Source organism: Triturus cristatus, chromosome 9, assembly GCF_964204655.1.
Source record: "Triturus cristatus chromosome 9, aTriCri1.1, whole genome shotgun sequence".
NCBI classification, from domain to species: domain Eukaryota; kingdom Metazoa; phylum Chordata; class Amphibia; order Caudata; family Salamandridae; genus Triturus; species Triturus cristatus.
The window spans coordinates 909457558-909480189 of record NC_140592.1 but is presented as its reverse complement, the minus strand read 5'-3'; the positions used below and the strand labels follow the sequence as shown (position 1 = coordinate 909480189).

The following is a 22632-nucleotide window of genomic DNA, read 5'->3' as shown; positions in this document are numbered from 1 at the left end:
TCATTTGTAACTGTTCAAAAATCTATGTTGGCAGCACAGTTAGGCAACTATGAGTTCGTAGTCAGGAAAATCGCCGTGCCTGTCTGAATAATGATCAGACAAATGTAATGGGATCACATGTGTGCGATTCGGATGTTTCAAAAGCCAACTTTAGGTTTCACGCCATTGACTGTGTAGAAGGGGTGGTGACAGGGAATTACGTTTGAGACAGCAGAAGGCCCTTTAGATATGCAAACCTAGAGCAGTGTCCTTAGGGCTAAACTCTGACAATGAGATGAATTTCCTGTTGTAAAAACTGAAATTCTGTCATTGAAATGCCTTTCCCCCTGTATACAAACAAAAAAAAACAGAAAACTGTAAATGATGATTCTGTCAGTTTCGATTATGAAAAACATTTCCTGTTGCAAACACAAGCATAATGCAAAGATACTGAGTGTTAGCATGCTGTATCTTGTATATATTTGAATTGTGTATATTCTGGTCGTGTTTTTATAACATCATGTTCACTGTTTTATCCTATTCTAATATCAGGCACATGCATTGTGATTTTGGATTTCTTCTTGGCTTTGGATAAAACTGTTACTTATAAATTAAGTTACAAATTTTGTTTCAACAAGTATAGTGAACTGTTGCCAGATGTGGGTTCTCAGCATATTCCTGCTTTGATTATCCTCACATTTACTATTTGGAAGTCATGGACATGGGACTGCGAATGTTGGATGCTTTACACTATGTACTGAATTTTGTAATGGGGTCAAGTTTACTCCCTTCTTTTTGGATGATAAGTAGTGATTTCAGTAAATTGTTGAGACTGTGCAAGAGGCTATTCGAATTGTTTGACGTTTATGAACAGATATCAACTTATTTTTGTGTATAATTATTATGTATATACGCATTGGTCATGTTTTTATGATGAAGTGTTCTGTTTCTCTGAGCCTAATGCACGTATATATGAATGGGTATTAACTTTGGTGTGCTCACCCTTCGGGACTTGCATGATTTAGAACACATCTTTATATATCTGCTTTTCACCACCCACTTTCTGAATAACACTTCGTATACATGTTTCCTTTTACAAATACTGTGTCACCCCACCAAATATATGTATCGTGTTTAGTTTGGGCTGAGCCTTGGGTTCATCCTGATAATAAGATGTGGGTTTTATAAATGCAGATGGCTCAGCCACGGTGTAATTTACTGACCCTGAGGGGGCTGATTATAGTGTGGAGTGTCTGTTTTGTATTTCTAGGGACGTTTAGAACTCAGTAGCGGCCTGTGGAGGGAGTGCTGCAGGGTGGTGGGCGGGGCGGGCGAGGGGCAGGGTGGGAGCTAGTAAACTCCGGCTCACGCCGACCGGAGTAATGTAAAGAAATAAATAAAACAAATTGTATTGCGCGCGATGAAACGCATTTGTCGTTTCAGCGCGCGCAATGAAATTTGTTTTATTTATTTATTTCTTTACATTACTCCAGTTGGCCGTGAGGCAGAGTTTACTACTCCCCGCCCCGCCCCACCGCCCCTTGGAACTCCCTCCATGGGCTGCTACTGTTAGAACTTCACATACTTTATTGTACATTCCTGTTTTTGCTGCGTACATTGCCGTCAGTCTGTTGTTAAGAATGATCTGGCAGCGTGGTTGCTGGTGTACATACGTAATTAAAGAGGTTGGTATGCATTTTGAGCGTGCACCAGCATTTCAATAAAGTTGGGGAGGTTTTTTCTTGTGCGTAGAGGTGAATATGGTGCAAGGTCAGATTAATAAAGTTGTTGTTGCACTAGGTGACGTAGTCAGTACGTCGATACAAGGCTTACTATTCCTGACATTAATGACGTTTTAAAAGTTGATAGGCTGCATTCATCATGTTGGTGCACGGCAAACCACGCCCATCATCGATGATGCTTCAAATGATGATAGGTTAAATGCCTTTGAACTTTTACCAGCTCCAGTACGCGACTTTGTAATGAACTGATAACTCTTCAGTTCAGTGTTTCTCTACCCTGTGACAATAGTACTAGCTCGGGTAAGTTAGCAGATTTTGATATGGGTTTTGTTTGCCTGCGGCTCTATGTCCGCTTAACTGTGCAAGACATAGGGCTAGAGGGATGAGACTATTATTTTAAAACTTTTTGGTGAGGTTGGGTTGTTACACCAGCTACATGAACGCCATTTAAATGTATTCATGGTCCAAACAGATCTAGTAGAGTGTTGAAACCTTGTTTTCATTTTAGCAGGCAGGCCATTGTATGATATAATAATAAGGGGAGCACGCGTCTCGGGCGGATTTTCCTGTGGGACTTTTTTCGCATGACTTAGTATGCCAATGCGGCTTACTCTGAAGATAGTGCCTTAATTATGCGCTTATTTCTAATGAACTATAACAAAATAAGCTCTAGTATATGATACACGAGATATACATTTATGACCTAAGTTTTTTTGTTTTTGTTTCTTTGTTTCGAATTCTGTTGCAGGTTTGACTATTGTGCTTACCCGAGTCTACTGAACACGTGTCTTCTTATTGAGGAGATGATTTAATTGCCTAACATTTGGATACACATCTTTGGAGAAAAGGTATTGAGTTTTGGCTCAATGAGGATGGCTTGAGTATTGGGCAACTCACTTCTAACAGGCTATTTTACATTTGTGTTTGGTCTAATTGCTTTGGTATCTGTTTTGTTTTTTTTAGTTCTGAGAAGAGGATAGAAGAATGAAAACCAGTCTGTGATCTATCATGCTTTTTGTGTTATAGGTAAGAGAGTGTTTTTTCTCTCCTTGTGGTGATACACTGACACGACATGAATGTTGGTGGAATGATACAATTGGTTTTGTAATTCTTGTCTTTTTTCGTCTTTTTTTCTTTTTTTTAGTTTTTACACATCTTGGGGTAGCACGTAGCATTGGCACGTATACTTCTTTCTTCTCTTCAGTTTAAAAAAATTTCTTGCTCTTCTCATGCACATTTTTTTGGTTCTTCGGTGTTGGATCTTTATAGAATTTCAGGCATGTGTCAGTAAAATCACAGTCCTCTTTGGTCATCTGGATAGATATAAAGAATTATGTATAATATGAAGGACCTATCATTGGAATATGTTCTAGTCAAGTCACGTTTTTTAATGAGTGTCCATTGTTTAATGTGGGTTGTATTATGTATATTTGGTTTTTAATGGCATTTTATGTCATGTTGTAAGCCCTGAGGAAGCCCTTTCGGATGAAACGTGTCGGCTGCGGCTGTGTACATCCCACACCTTTTTTAAAAAATATTAAAAGAAGAAGTTTCTACATGGAAGACTGTGAAAATGTACTGTTTCGGGCATATTATATGCTACTTGCTTTGTGCCTCTCAGTGCTTTGTTTGTGGCAGCAGACCTCAGAGGTGGGCACACATACTATAAAAGATTTGCTTAGGTTATGTTTAGTGATTAAAGGGTTGGTGCGGCTTTAATTAACCCTTGCTGCCACTTTCTTTTGTTAAGACCTTCTTTAAATACGCGATCAGCATTTCCCAATGGCTTATGATGTTCATTGTCAGCCGTGTCTGATGCACATCCTCCCTTGCAGCTACATACACCAGCAGCCTGTTACTAAGAATGGTGGCCCATTTTTGGGGCATATCAACAAGGGCTTTATCTCTGCTTTTTTGGCTTTAAAAGCCAAAAAAGCAGAGATAAAACTAGCACCCTATCAACAACTGGGTGCTAACATGCAAATTTGCATGTTAGCACCCTTTTACTCTACGCTTCCCATTGCATCTCTAATGAGATGCAAAGGGGGCGTTCCAGAGTAAAATAATAGAAGAAATGTCGCTAAGCGACATTTCTCCTATTATCAAGAATATCGCTAACCCTGTTAGAGACAAAAAAAGCAGCGCTAACCGCGGTTAACGCTGCTTTTTTACGTCTGGTATTTTTCTGACTTAGCCATGATATCCTATGGAAGGAGGATATCATGGCTAAGTTTGCCTGTCCCTATCAACAAGCTAACGTGAGATTATCGCTGGGTTTCCAGCGATAATCTCACGTTAGCCACTTAGCGTGAGGATGTTTATCGCTACTGAGATAAGCGTTGCTAATAGCACGCTATCTCAGCGATGAAAATCAACGCTAGCCGGCGATAATTATCCTAGCGCTAAGAGCGCTTAGCGATAATTATCGCCGGTTGTTGTTGATATGCCCCATTGTCTTTTCAGGGCTATATATTGTTCTTCGCCCAAAATTACACCAATTGTTTCCTGGGCTTCAGCCGGTTCCAACGCCAGAGAAAAGGTGGCACAGAGTGGCCTGTGATCGCTTCCCTCTCTGTTGTCCGCTACAAATCACTCAACTTATTAGCCTGCCTATCATTGATTAAAATATAATCTATGGTGGATGCATTCCTAAAGGTTGGCTTGGGGTCCATAAGGGCTGGCTGTTTTTTTTATTCCATGAGTGGATATTAGCTTGAAGTTTTTGAAAAAAGAAATCAACGGCCCCGGCTTTTTACCGGTACTGGGTGCGACTGGGACATGGTCCAGACCTCTTGTGTTAAAATCTCCTGAAAAAATCACGTTGTGGTGTTCAAATTTACTTAGTACATCTTCCAAGATGCTGATAAAGGTTTCCATGGCAAGCTGCATTTGGCACTTTGTTGGGTTAATATAACAGTTAATTAGCAGGAACTGATGGGGCTGTTGCCTCCTGCCCAGCTCCTCGATTATCATAGCTTGAAGGTTCGGTGTTTCCAAATTTATGACTGTGGTTTTAAGTTCGCAGACGTGGCTGAGGAATATAGATAAACCTCCAGATGGGAGTCCGAAGAGGGTCTATTTGGTCGCAGGTATGTGATTTTCATAAACGCCGCCAATTGGAGTTGTTGTCTTAGCCCAGGTCTCCTGGAAGCACAATATGTCCCCCTTTGCAAGGTAGTCTTACGTGACCTTGTCCATAACGATCTTACCTAACCCTGCGATGTTCCATGAGATGAGGGTTAGTTTGTGTTATTGAGTGCGGGTTGATGTTAAGCTTCCTCTGCTGTTGTAGCTATACCGCTGGTTAGGGAAAATGTTGCCATGGGACCTCCATGGTGGCCTGCTCTTGTTGACGCATCTGTACTCTGTGCTGCGTATCGCTGTACAAGATGCTAATTTGTATCGGGGTTCTTGATTGTTCAGATATATCTCTTCTTCCTGTGCTTTTGTTAATTGTACCTTTAAGGACTGATGTGGGCTCCTGCCTGTCATTTTTGGGAATAAGCACGTGTGGGTTTTTCGGCATGCTAAGTGCAGTGACTTCTATACCACATTTTGCAAGGTGCTGTGCTTCGCCAAGTACCGCCAGTTGTACTGGCTGTTGGGTGGAGCCGACTAAGGTGGAATCACTGTGGGTGTAGCTGTCTAACCTTCTGAACTTTACCCACTCTATGTCTTCAGAGGTTATCTGTGCCAGGGTGTCGATGTGGCCGAATATAAGTAAGATGTTGGACCTATTTAGAATGTCATAGGAACCTTTGGCTGTGTACCTAGGGGTGAGCAACACCTCATGGATTGTTGGTTGGTTGTTGAGCTTGGACATGAGCAGTGTTGAACTGTCCTCGCCTGGGAAGAGCCTATGATGATTCTGATTTAGTGAGCTGTTATAGAAGGCTCTTAACTGGTATCTGCGTGTTGCCACATTTGGCAGTCCAGCCCTCTTTTCCTCTTCATGCCTCTCACCCTGGTTGGTTTTAGTGTGTTGCGTTGCGCTGTGTAAAAGCTCCTGACACAGGGAGGCGGCTGACCTGACTTGTGTGCTGGCAGCCTTGTTTGTTTTGGGCTGCCCAACTGCCTCTTCCTGGCTCTTTTCTGTTATTTTCCCTGCTGTTTGTCGACCCTCCCTATATGTGCTACCTGGGCTTCGAGCCTCGTTTACCTCTATGTATTCTTCCCATGTCACCTGGGCAATGTTTAGCTGTTTGAAGTTGAAGATTGGGAAAGCTGTTTTGGATTGTTTATGTTCGCTGAGCTGCCGGAGTTCAGCATTGCTGGTAATAGTGATCTTCTTTTGATATTTAATTTCTTCCGTTTTTTTTTTAGCTTTTTCTTAGCCCTCCTTGACAGAGGGGCTACCGCCCCTACCACTATTCCTTCTGCCTTGTCAGTGGGAGCTGCCTCTTTGTGGGGGACATCGATTATTGTGCCGATTGATGGTGTCTCTGGGTCCCTATTCCCTTGGCTTCTGCAATATTTGTGTTACTGGGTCCTGCCTGCAGTACCTTATTTGCATGGCTATTTGCAGGGGAGTGGTTTCCGGAGTTGGCTGCTGACACATTCTTCCCAGCTAGTGGCTTGGGGGTGTTTTGACTTAATAGGGACGTATCCCCCTGTCCCTTGGCTCGTGCCAGCATATCCTTTAGTACTTCTGGTAGATCCAACCACTTTTCTATGATTTCTGCACAGGAGCTTGTATGAGATGAGGCTGCTTTATATATCTCGAGAGTGGCCTCTAATTTTGCCAACTTGCCATCTTGGCATGCCAGGTGCTGAGCAATTGATTGCAATAAGTCTATTTGAACTTCCATTTTTATTGACTGCCAGATCAAAGTCCTGGCAATTGTATCCTGTACTTCTCTTATTGCTATCAGATTTAAGGCTTCATGAGGTGCTTCTTGAGTGGGTTCTTGTGGGGCTTCTTGACCCATCGAGCTCCAGCCCTCTGCGTGGGGCTTCCTCATGTCTGAGTGCTTTCCAAAGTATTTTGGAGTTGATTTTAGGGTTTTTTCAATAGTCAGTTCTAATTTTTGTAGAAAGGCGGAGTGTAAGTTGTCTAATCCTGTGAAGTTGGTCTGGCCGTCTTTCCCTGGTGTCACAGTTAAGGAAGGTCTTGTAATGGCTGACTTAGGAGGATTGGCCACTAGTGCCTCCTTATCCTCATTGTCCTCATTGGACCACTGGTGGATTTCTGCTGTAATCTGTTTGGGATTTTGGCCTTATCTGCGTACTTTGGGATGTTCACAGGGCTCCCAGTTTTTTGTGCGGCAATGATCTTTCGGCAACCCACGCAAAGGTGGGGTCCACACAGACCCTTGTTTTCCCCTAGGGATCCTTTTCGTTTGGATGTGGCCTCTGCCTTGCCTTACTGTCCTTCCAAAAAGTTGTCTGGGGTATCTATGGAGCTGCCTGTGGCTTGAAAGAAGTGGGTAATGAGCTCTGGATGGGGCACACTAAGATTAGTTTGCTCCTGGGATTCTGTGAGGGCTGCTCTCCTTGTTTGACTTTGGAGGTCCTTCCTTCCTCCTGATTGGCTCGTACCTTTGCCTTAAGCCGATGCTCGGGTCCTCTTGGGTCCTTTTAGGTCCACCTGGGGTCCTCTTGATGCTTGTGAGAGGATGGGGAGAGGGAGGGTCTAAAGGGGAGGTAGGTAAGAGGAGAAGCCCAAGCTGGAGCCCCGGGGTCACCGCAAGCCAAACCCAGATCTCCCTGGGCTACTTCTGCGGTGCCCGGCTCCCACTCAGCAACGCCTCCCACACCGTTGCTGCTGTCTGCTCCACTAAGCGGGCCAAACGAGAAAAGGAGCTCCACAGGTTCTGCCAGCTGTTGACTCAGTTAGCCTCCACACTCCACTGCTCTGACGGGAAACTGCAAACAGTGTCTCTCTCCTGGTTATAAGGTGAAGAGGAGGCAGTGGAAGATGCAGTGATGGAAGAGGAGGTGATGGCAGAGGCAGTAATGGAGAGGGCAGAAATATTGAGAGGTGAGAGGGGTGGGGCGGGAGGGCTGGTAGACTCTCCTCTACTCCTTGGCTTACTGCTGAGGTGGTTCTGAGGTGGGCAAGGGGGCTCACTGGAGGCCGGTAGAGAGTGGGGGGGGGTTGTGTGTAATATTGCGGCTTCCTGAACATCGCTGTCCACCTTTTGTTGGGGTGCCGAGTCCACCGAGTCTGCTAAACCAGCTGCTGGATCCGCTGCTCAGCAGTCCACGGTCACCTCCGCTGCTCTGCAGCCTTTCCTTACTGCTCTTGCGTCTCTTGATAGCCTCTGCTCTCTCCTCCAGTCACCTCTGCTCTCTCCTCCAGTCGCCTCTGCTCTCTCCTCTGCAGTGTCAGAGGCAGCTGAAAGGTCCAGCGATATCCGGAGGAGTAATTTTTATACATGGTCAGGAGGGAGTTATCTATGATTTGTAAGGTACCCGTGTCCTTGCTGCAGTGTGATGTGAAGAAGGATTGATTGTTTGTTTGTAGGATATGAAAAGTATTGATGTAATCTTGGAGTTGTGCATAGATTGCTTTCTTGATGAACTTGTTAATGAAGGGTGGGTGAGAGATGGACTGGTATTTATCTTGGTCATATATATGTTTAGGAAATAAAACATGAGTTGCATTTCTCTTAAAGTTGGGTGCTTAGTAAATACAAAATTTTCCAAAGCAGTCCCAAGTCTTATTATTGAACATACTATTATGAAAATCCTAAGTGTTGAGAAACCTCAGCCACTTGTAATTTCTCTGGGTCTCATTCCAGTCCACAGTTTTTTATACTCACTGTGCTACTACAGACATAGACCGACCTTGGGCATGTCAGGCTTGGTCAGGCCCATTAATTATAAACAAAAGCACTCTCAGATTGGTTTCAGCATTGTTCATCCTCATCAGAGGGTCAGTGTGTTTCCCAAAGCACCATGAGCACAGAACTCACTCCTATGCATACATGCACTCTTAGGGTACTTTTAACTGAGTTAACCAAAATAATGATGGGAAGAATGCCTGAATATCAAGTGGGGCACGACGCAGACTATTGCCTAAACTGCCAATATTGGATCCCGGGGACCTAAGATCTTATTCCTGCTCCAATTCAAAATGATATGAACCTCTCTGGCACGAGAGAACTATGAATAGCACATAAATTAATACATTCTATAATCACCCGTGAGTGTGACTTTGATGGGATATTTTAATATTCAAAGTGTAATGAACCGCATCATATTTTCTGGAAGAGCAAGACCTCATGTTTCCAAGTTTTAAAAGTTCATTTAGAAGGCTCAAATGAAATGAGCTTGAGAAATGCTTTCGTTTCCATTCAATGTTTTACATAAATTAGTGCAGCATGTTTATTTTTTTCTCTTCTCAACTTGACTTGTAGTAAAAGGCTGGAAGGGGACAATACCCACCATGATGCACTGCAGACCCTGAGGAAACAAAGCAATGTGCATGTGTAAAGAGCATCAAGCTAACCCAAAGGAAGCCGTGGGGCTCTTATTAACAGCTCATAATGTGCCCTGCTAATATCTAGGCAATGTGACAACTCAGATTACCATTACTTATTATCAACACTAATGCGTGCACTGAGGCAAATGGTAACATCAAAGTAATCCGACCCTGGAGTATTTTGCTTACCTTACAGTGATGGCTGACATTTTAGCTTGCTTCACACTGACAAACCCACTTAGAAAGAAAAAAACAGCGTGGCGCCTAAACAGGTCACATTTGAAACAGATACCACCAGTTTCAGAGTTCAGAAATGAGGAGGAATCAAGAAAGCGTTCAATCACTTTTGTCAACCAATCGGTTTGAATGAATGTAAAATATTACAGTTTTGTATGATCTGATAGTTTACTAGTTTATGGATGCCATTTATGTTCACCCAACAATGTCTCCCAACGTTTGGAGTAGCAGTGGTGCAACGTGAAATCCCCAGGTTACTGTTAGGGACCCATGAAAGTCATTTAGGGGTCGCTGGGGGTCACATTGCGTACCCCCTAGCTTGCCCCTTGCATTACACTTGCAACCCCTTTTCTAAGAGATCGCTAAAGTAGTGTCCTTAATGCTAAACTGGGCTTTCCGGAGCTTTTTAGGTCTCGCCTGCGAACGCAGCGCGAAGCGCTGCTGTAGCAAGCGAGATCTATTGTTGCTGACTTGCCTCGGAAGTGGGACAGGAGATGTGCACGCGCAGGCTTTTGGCGGATTTGAGTTGGTGTACGCGCCTACAGCCACGCGGCGTGCACATCTCCTGTCCCCCTTCCCTCGCAAGCCAGCATGCAGTTTCACTTTCGTCAACACGCACGTCCTAGGTAGCCTCATGCTATTTAATATTTTTTTTTAAATGCGCACGCGCGCTCCAAGCACTTCCCGGCTCTTGTTTATGGAGGGAGGGTGAACAGGAGCAAGCAGCAGCACAGACGAGCTCGCCCCCGCCCCTCCCGAGAGCCGTAGCAGAGTTCCTGTAGATTATTGAGAGCTCGTTCTGCTGCACACACATCTCTGGGAAGGCTGCACGTCACAGGCATGAACATCATTGGGGCCGACCCAGCCTCTCGACCTTCTGGAGTCGGCAAGATGAGGACCACGGAACTGTCCGGTGATAGTCACACCTGTTACAGAAGCGTGCAAGTCAGCAGCGCAGTTTGTGGAATATGTGGTGTGAACGCTCAATGTGTCGAGCGTAGGTGACGCCTGGTTCACTAGCCGGAGACACGACACGCGCTTTTGATACACAGAAGGTCAAGGGTGACTGCTGCTCGCACATCCAAACAGCATTTTATTTTATTTTAAGTATTTCTGAATAGGATTATGCATTTTAGGAATCTCGATCCACACCAGCAACCTAGATTCGGATGAGTTGGATAGAAGAAATCGCAAGGTAGAGATTGTTCACAAGGGTTGAATGTGAGTGCAGGCGCGTTCTGTTCAGGGGAGCAGTCTGACCTAAGCAGGCGGGTGTTCTGTCCATTGCTGCGTTTTTGGTGCCTGCTGCACTTGAGAGCCACAGGACCACACAGACAGCAGCCCGCTGAGAGGAGGATCCGGGCAGGGCTTTAGATGCTGAGGAGAAGGTGTGGACGTTGGAGCGGAGGACATGAGCGGGGCAAGGTGCGGGTCTAGGTTTCATAACTTCTTCAAGCTTTGAACGCAATACATCTGCGTGATTTGTAAGAATGTAGGATGAGATGTGGAAAAGAAAGGGTAATCCCAGCAACTCTGCTAGACAATGGCCGAGTCAGTCACCGTTTCCTGTATGAAAGAGTTTGGATTGAATTAGCTACCTATGTCAAATGTAATTTAAAGTCATGTTTCTTTGTGAATTACAAATACGCTGCAGCAAGGATAACGTTTGTGCAGAGTGAAACAAGGACTCTATGGCTTGTGCTGATGGCATGCAGAAATGTTCTCAGGTTTAATAAGATATGCGTCTAAGCGCCTAAAACTCAGTGGGTTTGCAGCACTACAATTCGAATCAAATATAGCCCTTTACCTTCACAACGACCATTTCACACTGGCTCTGACATGCTGCTTGCAGCTGGGTCACTTCATACAACACAGCAGGACACACTGACATGCGATGTAAGCATTGTCATGTTACATGCCACAAACTCGGTAACAAAGCACAGTGACAGTGGCTCAAAAGGGGTGCAGAAAGGGGTCAGAAGGGCGCTGCTCGTCTCCGATGGCCAGTATGAAAAGAAGCCTCATTGCCCCCACCAAGGTTACCCGTATCGAGATGAGTGGTCTGTTTGGGCCTAAAATGCATCACTCAGTGTCGCGGGGCGTAGAGATCATTGGTGCAGCAGGTGCAGTGGCACCGGGCCGAGATGAGCAGTTTGGGCCGAAGCTGTGTCTCTCACAGTCAGTGGTCGTAGACATCATTGATGCTGCAGGTGCAGTGGCACCGGGCAGCGATCAGCAGTCTGCGCCGAAGCTCTGTCTCTCACAGTCAGGGGGCGTAGATATCAATGGTGCTGCCGGTGCAGTGGCAACGGGCCAGGATGAGTTGCCTGTTTGGGTCGAAGCTGTGTCTCTCACAGTCAAGGGGCGTAGATATCATTGGTGCAACAGGAGCAGTGGCACCGGGCCGTGATGAGTAGGTGAAGGTGCATGGCCCCTATTAAAGTGAAACAGCGGCATGAAGGGCTTTTACAAAAAAAAGCATTTGTTTATCAACTTGACAAGCAGATGCTTTTTTTTTGTAAAAGCACCCCAAACCGCACTTTCACTTTAATGGTGGCCAGACCCATTTCTTTAGACGCGGCTCGTCTAAAGAAAGGGGCGCAGCTGGCATTAAAGAGAAAGTGCGGCATGGGCGTTTTTACGAAAACAATCATTTGCAATGCAATAGGTCTTGCATTTGCAAGAGTTGAAGCTATTGGCATTGTAAATGACAATGCCGTTTACACATAACACATAAATTAACGGCATTGCAATTTACAATGTCAATAGATCAAACTCTCGTAAATGCGAGACCTATTGCATTGCAAATGCTTGTTTCTTTTAACTCACAGCCAACATTAGCATGTTGCCTGCAATAAAAAAAAAATCACCAGCGAAAACCACACTGCTATGAATAAAATGTTACAATTTGTGGCCTGTGGTACATGGACTGAGCTGCCAGCAAGAACCTAGCACAGTGGTAAACTGAAAATTACAAAACTTTGCAACATAATTTATTGTTGCTGATTGAGAAGGCACCTCAAAAGGCGCGTCTGTGTCTCATGCTGTCTCTGGAGATGTCAGGTGAGAGGCGAAATACCGCAGATATTACAGAGAAAAGAAGGGTTAAGAGAGGACCTAGGGAGCAGCAGAGGGACCAGAGGAGAGGAAGAAGACACAACAGATATGTGAGATACCGAAGCAACTGTGTGAGGGAGAAAGAGAAGGAGAGAAAGAAAAAGAAAGAAAGAACTAAGAAAGATGGAAGATAAAGAGATATATTGGAGTGATAGGGACAAGAGAGAATTTTAAGAGAGACAGGGGAAAAAGAGACCTCTGACAGAGGAAAAGATAGAGATGTGACAGACGAGAAAGATACAATAGAGATGAAGAGATAAATGTTGGAGAGATAGAGACAGAAGGATATGAAAGAAAGACAGACAGTAGGAAATCAGAGATGTGACAGGCATATAAATGAGAAAGGCACAATAGAGATATAGAAGGTAGACAGGTGTGAGAAAAGGGTTAAACAACAGACGGGCCAGAAAAAAACTCCAGAGGGGACAGTATGCAAAAGACATATCTAAGAGATAGGTGAGTAGGTGGCAGTGTAAAGAGACAGAGAGTAGGAAGCAGTTGTAAAAAAGGTGATCTAAAAAGACTGGTGTAAGAGAGCTCAAAGAGAAAGAGGTGAGAGGAGGGGAATTGAAAAACTGAGTGGAAAGGGAATGGACCGACGAGCAATAGTTCATAAAGTGACCACTGAGAGAGGGTGGAAATAATCTAGAGAGAAAACAGACAGTTGATACAGAAAGATGGGTAAAGGGACTGGTGCAAGGTAGATGATATAGTGAAAGTTGCGAGAAAAGGGAAAGAGATGGATGAATGAGTGAGTGAGTGAGTGAGTGAGTGAGGGTTGTGAGAAAGGTGGAAGCGGTAACAAGGAGTCAGGTTAGAGAGAGGTGAAAAAGACAATTCAGAGAATGGGTGAAAAGTGAGAGACGTGGGGAAGATTGTTAAGAGGGATAGTATGAGAGAGATGAAGGGGAACACAGAAGCTGTTGCAATACCTTAGAGACAGGGAAACAGGTGAGAGAGTGAGGGCCGATAAAGAGATAGCAAATTAGATACAAATAGCTGAAAGAGGTAGGGAGGATTGACAGGCGAGATGTAGATGGTAGACACCTCCAAAGGAGTAGAAAGAGAGGAGAGAGCAGAAACAGAAATGTAGCAAGTTGAGAGAGAGCTGAGGGGAAGATGTGGCTGCTTTGATAAAGAGGCAGATGGATAGGAGAGAAGCAGGTAAGAGGGATATCAAAAAGATGGTATCTAACCTCTTTATTAGCCTTGGACATTATGCATGATTTGTAACTGCTATGATGTCTCTTCTTATGGTGTCATCAAAATAAAATGTCGTGTAACATTGCTTCCTAGGATGATATTAGTTGAACGTTTGCATGATGTCACTTCCTGTGATGTAACTGGGGTGGTCAAAGGGCAAACTTTGTCTCATCTGCTACCCCATGTATTTTGGTGAATGGACGTCAATGTAGGGCCCCCGACATTCCCATATCTCACAGAAATTATATGCCTGGAAATGAATGGGAGAGGCCTGAAGGGTGGTCCCCCTCGTAGCCGCAGGGGCTGCAGTGGCCTGCATTACTACTCTGCTGTGGAGGTACATATATTTCCCTTAAGTGTGAGGTTTTAGTTCCTGTAGATAGGTTTCCCCCCTCACGTGTAACCAGTTGCACATTGGTTCACACCTGTTTGGCTTATTTCATTTAGTTGTAAGTCTCTTGTACAGTGGTATACCATATACCCAGGGCCTATAAACTAAATCTACAAATTTAATTAGCACTAATTTTGTCACCTACAGAAGTAGCCTTTCAAACCTGTCTCAGGCATACCACTACAGGGCCTGTGTGCACAGTTTACTGTCACTACAATTTTGCAATTAAAACTACTTGCAAAGCATTACACCCAATTTTGCTACACATAGGTCACCCCTAAAGTAAGCCCTAGGTGCTGCGCAAGTAAAAGGTAGGACATGTACCTTTTATGTTTTGCTTGTCCTGGTAGTAACAAACAGCCTATTTCAAGTTTCACTGTTGTGAGGACTACTCCTCTCATAGGCTAGCATTGGGAATTCCATTATGTACTTTTAAGTGGTAATTCCTGATCAGAAAGGAGTTATGTTGCCATGTTTCGTATGCTGAGAATGATGATAATAAATCCTACTTACTGGTGAAGTTGGATTTCACAATTTCTATTGTAGAAATGCCACTTTTTGAAAGTGGGTATTTTTCTGTGCTTATAACGTTTTGTGTTTAACAGATTGTCTCCAATCCATTTCTGGACTGGGTGACAACTCCACTTTGTCCATTCTCTCCAGATAGCCACAACACAGGAAGGGTTGGGTGTAACAGGGGATACATCTGCATTCATCTGCATACTGACAGTCTTCCTAGGCATGGAGAGGGAGATGTGTGTCCTGCCCTCATTTACCCCATACTGATAGTCTGGAGCCAGGGCTGGGCTGAATGGGAACTTTGTTCACGTCTGAGGGCTATTTTGAAGTGACTCCCTATATCAAAGACATTTTTGAGTATAGGTACTGGGGCTCTGACCCCTTATCTTTAGACACTGCATGGGACTTGTAACCAAATGTTTCTGGCTCTATATCTGCACATTGCCAGGAGGACTGTTGTGCTGCCAAGAGATACCGCCAGGTGTCCTGAACTGTTGAATCTACCACCATCTCCGAGGGAAGCCATGAAATTGTGGCCCAACCAGGTCCCCATGATGACAGGAGCTGCGTCACAGCATCCCAACGAAACCCCCCAGCGTGGGCCCTTTTGCAAGGAAACTCCAATGTGCAAAATTTGAGGATAGGTGCCGTTCCGAGGCACCATCTCCTTGTGAGTGAACTCGACGCCACCCCAAGGAAAGCCCCTCCAGCGAGGCCCCTCCAGTGTGGGAGATGTGGCAGACAGTGCTTGGGAGCAGCAGTGCCAAGCGGAGGACACCGTTCTTGAAAGCCGTGCCAGAGACTTTCCCAAGTGGCAGCTCGGGTTCATCTTTCCCAGAGGAAGGTGCTGTTGTATGGGAGGCAATTCCTGTGCCAGTAAAGCGGTCTTGCACTCTTTCGTGGATGGAGCCATTGCCCCAGCGAGGGCGATCTAGTGTGGGAGATAAGGTGCACAGTACTGGAAAGACTCAGTTCCGAGCAGAGAATACCACCCCTGAAGGCTGTGCCAGAGGCTCTCCCCAGCAGCAGCTCAGGCTTATCTTGCCCAGAGGAAGATATAGTTGTGTGTGAGAGACTTCTAGTGCCATTGAGCCCATCTCGCACTCTTTCATGGCAGCACTGTGGGGATTCTTTTTTTTCATGCATTGCTAGTCTGAGCAGCCATGGAGGGCTCCAGATCTGCCGAGCTTGGGACCATTGTACTTTTTCATAGCAGGGTAAAGCACCAGTGGAGGACCCTGGGAGCTGTGTAGAGCCACAAAGGAGGCTCAAACTGCCTAATGACACTCCATCACACATGAACTACCATAAACAGTCTAATAGGAGCACAGGTGCCCCGTGTTTTCATAATGCAATCATTTACAATGTCCCTGCCATTTATGTGATTGTTTCTAAAATCCTGCATACTTGCAAAGCATTTATATGTTGTTTTGGTCATCTTACAGTGTTATGCGTAATATAGTAATGTATTTTTCATATAACCCTGTGTGGAGTTTCTTTTGTGATGTATTCATTGTGTTGCTGTGAGGGTGTATTGCACAAATGCCTTACACATTGCCTGTGTAGATAACCCTGCCAGCCCAGTGCCAAGCTACCAGAGGGTGCTCACAGGTTATCTTTGGTGTGTAGCAGACTTACCCTGACTAGAGTGGTGGATTTTGTCTGGCTAGGGTGCCTACCTTAGCCAACTAGAAACTCAATTTCTAACATTGGTGTTCAACAGTGAGGATAGGACTTGCATTTGTGCAATACCTTAGTAACTCATTGTTTCACTACAACTCTGTACTAGGACCATTCTGTGTTTTTTTTTTCTGTTCTCTCAAATGAGTCATTTTTTTTATTTTACTCCTGCTTCATCTTCCTATTCCTGGTACTCTTGTTGTTTGCACTAGTAGTTCAGTACCTTGTCAAAATGGAGTCAACCTTTGATCTCGATGCTCTGTTGTTTCATAATGAAGAAGAGTTGAAGGGTTTCTGCAGAGAGAGGGGATTAGCTGTGGATAGGGAAGCCACCAAGTTGAACCTTGAGAAAGTCCTGTATACTTTTTGGAGAGCGCAATTATCAACCGTGATGATATCAGAAAGTTAATTTCTCTAGCCCAAAGGTACTCTCAACCAATTATCAGCATGAAGGGAGATGAATGGAGACAATCATTTGGACGGTATACCCAGTCTCACAACTTTATGCCAAAGAATGGAATCATCAACAGAATCAAAGGTACTACTGAAATCATTGAATGCCACATGCACCTTCATTTTCTGGAACCTTACATACTTTTCGCCAATCAAATATAAACACGGAATATTGTCAATAGAAATAACCGGCCGGGCTCCACCCAAGACTCTAAATGATTTAACAAACACTTGGTGAAAATCTTCTCAGTCACATCTATAAGTGTGATGGGATGATAGTTTATAGGGAGATTGCGGTCCCTATTTTATAAACGCAGATCATGTTACTACCTTTCCAAGACTATGCCACCTATTCTGTCTTTAAGCCAAAGTGAAACAGTGGCTTCTGGATACCTACCCATAAATAGGAAAATAGGAAGATATAGCATCCAGCCCCTGGGCACGGCTATTATTAAAGTTAAAGATGGCTTGGACAATTTCATCAAAAGAAAATCCAAGGTAACCAGATCCTCTTTTTGAACAACTAAGTCCTAATTTAGTAAATCAGAAGACCTATGCAGAGCACAAAAAATAAGAACACCATAGATCCTCATTGTTAGATATTGGGATTTTAGTTTTCAGAGGTTTGCACCCTGTCAAAGTAGGGACCACAATCTTAGTTAGGGTAAGTCAGAAACACAACCTAAATCAACCTGTGCTCACACTCTGGTAGCTTGGGAGAGAGCAATCAGGTTAAACTTAAGAGGCAATGTGTAAAGTATTTGGGCAATACTTTAAGTACAGTAACACAGTGAAAACACCACAAAAGGACTCCACATCAATTTAGAGGAATAGAAAATATTTATCTGAACATAATGAGATCAAAATTACAAAAATTAAATTAGTAGAACTTGAGATATGACTTTTAAAAGAATAAACTGCAATATAGTGCTTAACAGCCAATACCTCTTAGGGGTTAATTGAGGTCACACTGGACCAGGGTAAATCCAAAGTTCAGGCCAACTGCAATGGAGGGCAGGGCAGCTACAGGTCTCATACAGGTCCAGCTGAAAAATTACCTTGCATGGAGCAAGCGTCGGCATCGAATCTGATCCACACAGTTGGGTAAATGCGTTATTGCCGAGCCTTGCAGTCGTGTCCCGCATCGTCGAACACCTTTCGATGCAGGCAATGCGTTGTCATCGAGCCTCGCAGTCGGGTCCTCTGTGGGTGTCGAACCGCTATGGATGCACGCACTGCATCTTCATCGAGCCGACAAGTCGAGCCTCACATTGTCATTGAGCTGACCTGGGACGTCCTCAAATTGATGCTGCCTCTATATCGAAGTCCACTGTGTTGGTTTCAGTTAGCACAAAGTCGTCACTGTATCAATTTTTGTAGAAAAACAGCTGCAGAACCCACTTTCAAGGCCCAAGACTAGATTTGCACCTCTTAGCAGGGCAGGACTCACAGTTAGCAGAATCCAGCAGCTGAAGAAGAGTTGAAGGAAGTCTTTCATGGCCCTGAGACTTCAAAACATGAAGGCAAGCCAGCAAGCCCTTGAAGAACTTGGGTTCAAGGATGTAGAGAGCAGGGCCAGTCCTTCTCATTCCCAGGCAGCATACCAACACAGCAAAGCAGGCAGCAAAGTGGCAGTCCCTCCGGCAGCACAGGAATCAGTAAGCAGGCCAACACAGCAAAGCAGTTAACAGAGTGGCAGTCCCTCCCATGGCACAGCAGCTCTTCTTCCTGGCAGAATGTCCTTATTTCCAGCAGTGTGCTAAAATCATGCTGTCAGAAGTCCAGTACTTATATCCAATTTGGCCTTTGAAGTAGGGAAACTTCAAAGAGATGCTTTGAAGTGCACAAGACCTGCCTTTCCTGCCCTGGCCTTAGACTTACTACCGGGGGGGGGGGGGGCGGTATGCAACCTTTTGTGTGGGGAAAGGCACAGGCCTATTCAGGTGCAAGTGTCAGCTCTTTGCTCTCATCCTGCCTCAGGATGACCCATCAACTTGCAGATAGCTGCTCAGTAACACCTATTCTGCCTTTGTGTATGGCTGTCTAGTGGGAATGCAGGAATTCAGCTGTCCCCAATCCCAGATGTGTATTCCAGGGACTGGCAGAAGGTACCAGATGGTTTAAGTAATAAAATGGCAACTTTCTAAAAGTGGCATTTTCAAAACTGCAATTTAAAAAACAACTTCACCATAAGTCGTGTTTTTAAATTGTGAGTCCAGAGACACCAAATTTTATTTCCTTCAATGTCCCACAGGGAAAACACACTTCTAAAGTGTAATAAGGCAGTCCCCATGTTAATCTATAGGAGAGATAGTCCTTGCAGTACTGAAAAACGAATTTGAGAGTAGTTCACTACCAGGACATGTAAATCTTAAAAGTACATGGCCTACCTTTGGAGTGACTTACATGTACTAAAATGTGGGAGTGGGCGGTCAACTGTAATCCGCTTAGAGTGCGGAGTTTGGCAACTAATACTGACCTAGCCACGATCCAAACTTCCCAAATGGCTGTGTAAACCAAAATCAGAGAGGTGCGCACGGATGTGGCATTGCTCCACCAGGATCTCAGGAATGCCATGGCGCGGATCATGGAGGCTGAATCACGAATTTCAGGGATGGAGGATGAGGTCACATCCCTTAAGGCCCAGGTGACGTGCCTTCTGAAATGCACATCAGAGCTGCACCGTTCTCAGAAGTCACCGATGCATCAATGTGCGCGTAATTGGCATCCATGGGGGAAATGATCCCCTGCTAGTTGCAGACTTCCTGGAGACCTAGATTAAATCCTGGATGCCTACGGACCAACTATCCTCCTAGTTTGTGAGTGAGAGGGCTTGTCGAGCTATTGCAACGAAACCTCCTCTGGGTGCCTCTCCAAGCCCAAGAATAACATGAATCCTAAACTTCAGAGACAGAGACAGAGACACAATCCTAAGAGAGGCCGTATCCCGACCACAACTTTGTTGTGGGGGTGCCAAAATCCTCCTCTTTTCTGAATACACCCAAGTGGTGCAGCAGAGGTGCTGTTCCTACACTGAGATGAAACAGAAACTCAGACCAATTGGTCTGATGTTTCCTGCCAAGCTTCGAGTGATCCACGCCAATAAATCTTATTTTTTTAAGACTCCAGAGTCAGCTTGGTCATGGCTCATGGAGGAACCCCCCATTCGAGCTCATGTAGGGACCTTGCCTTGAGGAGCCGGGGTCGCTGGACCATGTGGACATACACCGGCACCCAAACCAGAAAGATGTCGCACCCGCTCCCACAGGAGATGCCTCGCCAATCATTCCACTTCACCCTCTGGATCTCCTCCAATGCAGGAACTCTCTCCTTCATTGTCACATCACCACCCAGTTTCTGGTGAGGGAGAACAAGAGATTCTTCTAGACATGATGCCCCTATTACCTGCTGAGACACTACAAGATTCAGATCTTTCTCAAAGTCCTGCAATGTGACCTTTCTATTGTTTATAGTCCGTGTCACTTGGTCACACTCCCTCCTATGTGCGGCTTCATTTAACCCAATGGCATTCACATATCCATGAAGGTGTCCAACATGCATTATTCCCCTCTTTGAATGTTCTTTCCTCTTCTAAGTTTCTGTATTATGGCAACAGATGCTTCTAGGGTTGAAGTATGGAGTGGGGCGGGAGTTGGGGAGTGGGGTTTTCGTGCAAAGCTGTTTTTGCTTCGACTGTTATTATCAGTTTGTTTTCATGCTTGTTTAATGTTTTCAGATAAACACCAACAGCCATCCACATCGTATGCCATGCGATGCGCGCCAAGGTCTGGCTCCCATTCATATGCAGAGCGCCTGTCCTCATATCAGGGGGGTACCTCCTCTTATTTTCCTTCTTGCTACACTCTTCCCTACTTGTCTCTATGATGGCCTCCTTTCACATTTTGTCCTGGAACGTTAATGGCCTCCTGGACCAGGTAAAGAACGCCACAGTCCTGACCTTTGCCCATCATTATCTACCCGCAGTTCTCTTGGTCCAAGAGACTCACCTCTTGGCGAATCATTGCCCCTTCCTGGCATGCAGGGGGTAAGACAGGGACTTCCATGCATGGTATAACACTGGTACCTGAGGAGTTGCCATTATGCTTCGGTGTTCCTTTCCCCTAACAGTCTCCCAGGAAATCAGTGATCCACAAGGCCATTTCCTCACTCTCACTGGGATGCTTGAAGGCCAAACAATCAACCTGGTGAGTGTTTATGCCCCTCCTGCATACCACATTAAATTCTTTCATGATCTTTCCAAGGCCATCTTGGAACTTCCGCAGTGTTTTGAAACTCCTTGCCTTCTATAACTGGGTGCCTTTCCCACAGAGATAGATGGTGCCACGATTGTGGTGATCCCCAAAATGCAACCTCTGTCTACTTCATGCACTGACTATTGCCCGATATCCCTTCTGCTCGTCCTACTGCATGAGCTTTCGGCATGGTCGGCTCTTTATTGCCCATTATCCCAGTACTATTGATACAGCTCAGACTGTGACATATCATCTGACACTGTTTGATTCCCATGGTCTAATCCCACATACTCTTTGTACTTTTTTCTCTGGAAGTCATCTGGCCCACTTCTTTCATCATCATGAGCTTGTTGAGGTGCTGCCCTCCCCTCGGTGGCTCCCTGTTTGGTGAGAGACACCATTTCTGTTGTCTGAAGTTCACTTTGAATGAGCAAGGGTGATGCCGCCTTCCAGCCCTCACCTCGACGGTTCATCTGAGGTGAGTGCTACTTTCACTTTGTCAAGAGGGACTGAGCAGGGATTGGTTTGGGCAGTACTGGAGATCATACCATCTGCTATTTAGGTGTGTTAATCAGCTCCCCAGTTGGTGCGTTTGTGAGTTGGTCTCTGACTAGTATGCATTTGCAAGTGTACCCATTTACATATCCAATACAAACAACAAATCATTTGTTTTGGTGTAATTAAACTTGTGTCAAACCTCAAAGAAGTCACAAAGAACAAAAATAATAAACCCATCTGGTGGGGTAAAAAAAAGTATTCCTATCAACTATGACCGGGCAACATTCTGCCGCGCATGGACCTTCATGGAATTTCACTGAGCCTTTAGATAACTCCGTGAGCTCCGCCCACTCCTACCTAAAAGGAAGGTTTGGGCCTGGCAAGTAAGTTAACTTGCCAGGCCGAAATGGCATTTTAACTGCAGTGGCAGGCCTGAGCCATGTTTAAAGTGCTAATTCAGTGGGTGGAACAATCAATGCTTCAGGCCCAAAGTTGCATTTAATTTACAATCCCTGGGCACATCAGATACACTTTACTTTGTACTTATAGGTAAATTAAATATGCTAATTGTGGATAAACCAATGCTACCATGTTTAGTGTACAGAGCCCATGCACTTTAGTACTGCTTAGCAGTGGTAAAGTGCCCAGAATTGTAAAGCCAGCAAAAATGAAGTCCTCAAAACAGGAGGTCAGAAGGTAAAATGTCAGTGGAAACCATGCCAAGGATGTCAGGTCTAACACTCGTCTACTGGGGTAGGAGTTTTGAGAGATTAATAACCAATCTTTTGGCTATTGAAATCCAACAATTACAAATATTAAAGGAAGAAACCTTAGACTGAAGATTAAACCATACAACTTTGGTTTATTTATTTATTTTCCTTTCTAACTTACAACATGAATAGCTCTAGACCTCTGTTAGCTATCCAGGTGCTTAAAAGCTCTAGTACAAGTTTTTAGTTTCATTGGAAAGTTATCCCAAAGCAAGCACAAGAATGATTCAAACTTGTCGACATCCAAAGATGAAGAAAATGCCTTAGTCACATTGCTCAACCAAGATAAAAAAGCATCTTGTGATACATAGTCCAAACATATCCATGATCGGAATGAGATCTTAATTCAAAACTATGGACCTTT

The 22632-nt window shown here is 44.7% G+C and overlaps 1 protein-coding gene across 2 annotated transcripts in view; it reads left to right on the top strand.

The window, feature by feature from the left end:
• The first annotated feature begins 2494 nt into the window (after positions 1-2494).
• TUNAR (transmembrane neural differentiation associated intracellular calcium regulator) overlaps positions 2495-22632 on the top strand; it is a 542529-nt gene continuing 522391 nt past the window's right edge. For both annotated transcript variants that reach the window (XM_085628034.1, XM_085628035.1), the window contains exons 1-2: positions 2495-2569; positions 2685-2747. The gene's annotated coding sequence lies outside the window, so the exon portion shown is untranslated. The remainder of the gene's footprint in view (positions 2570-2684; positions 2748-22632) is intronic.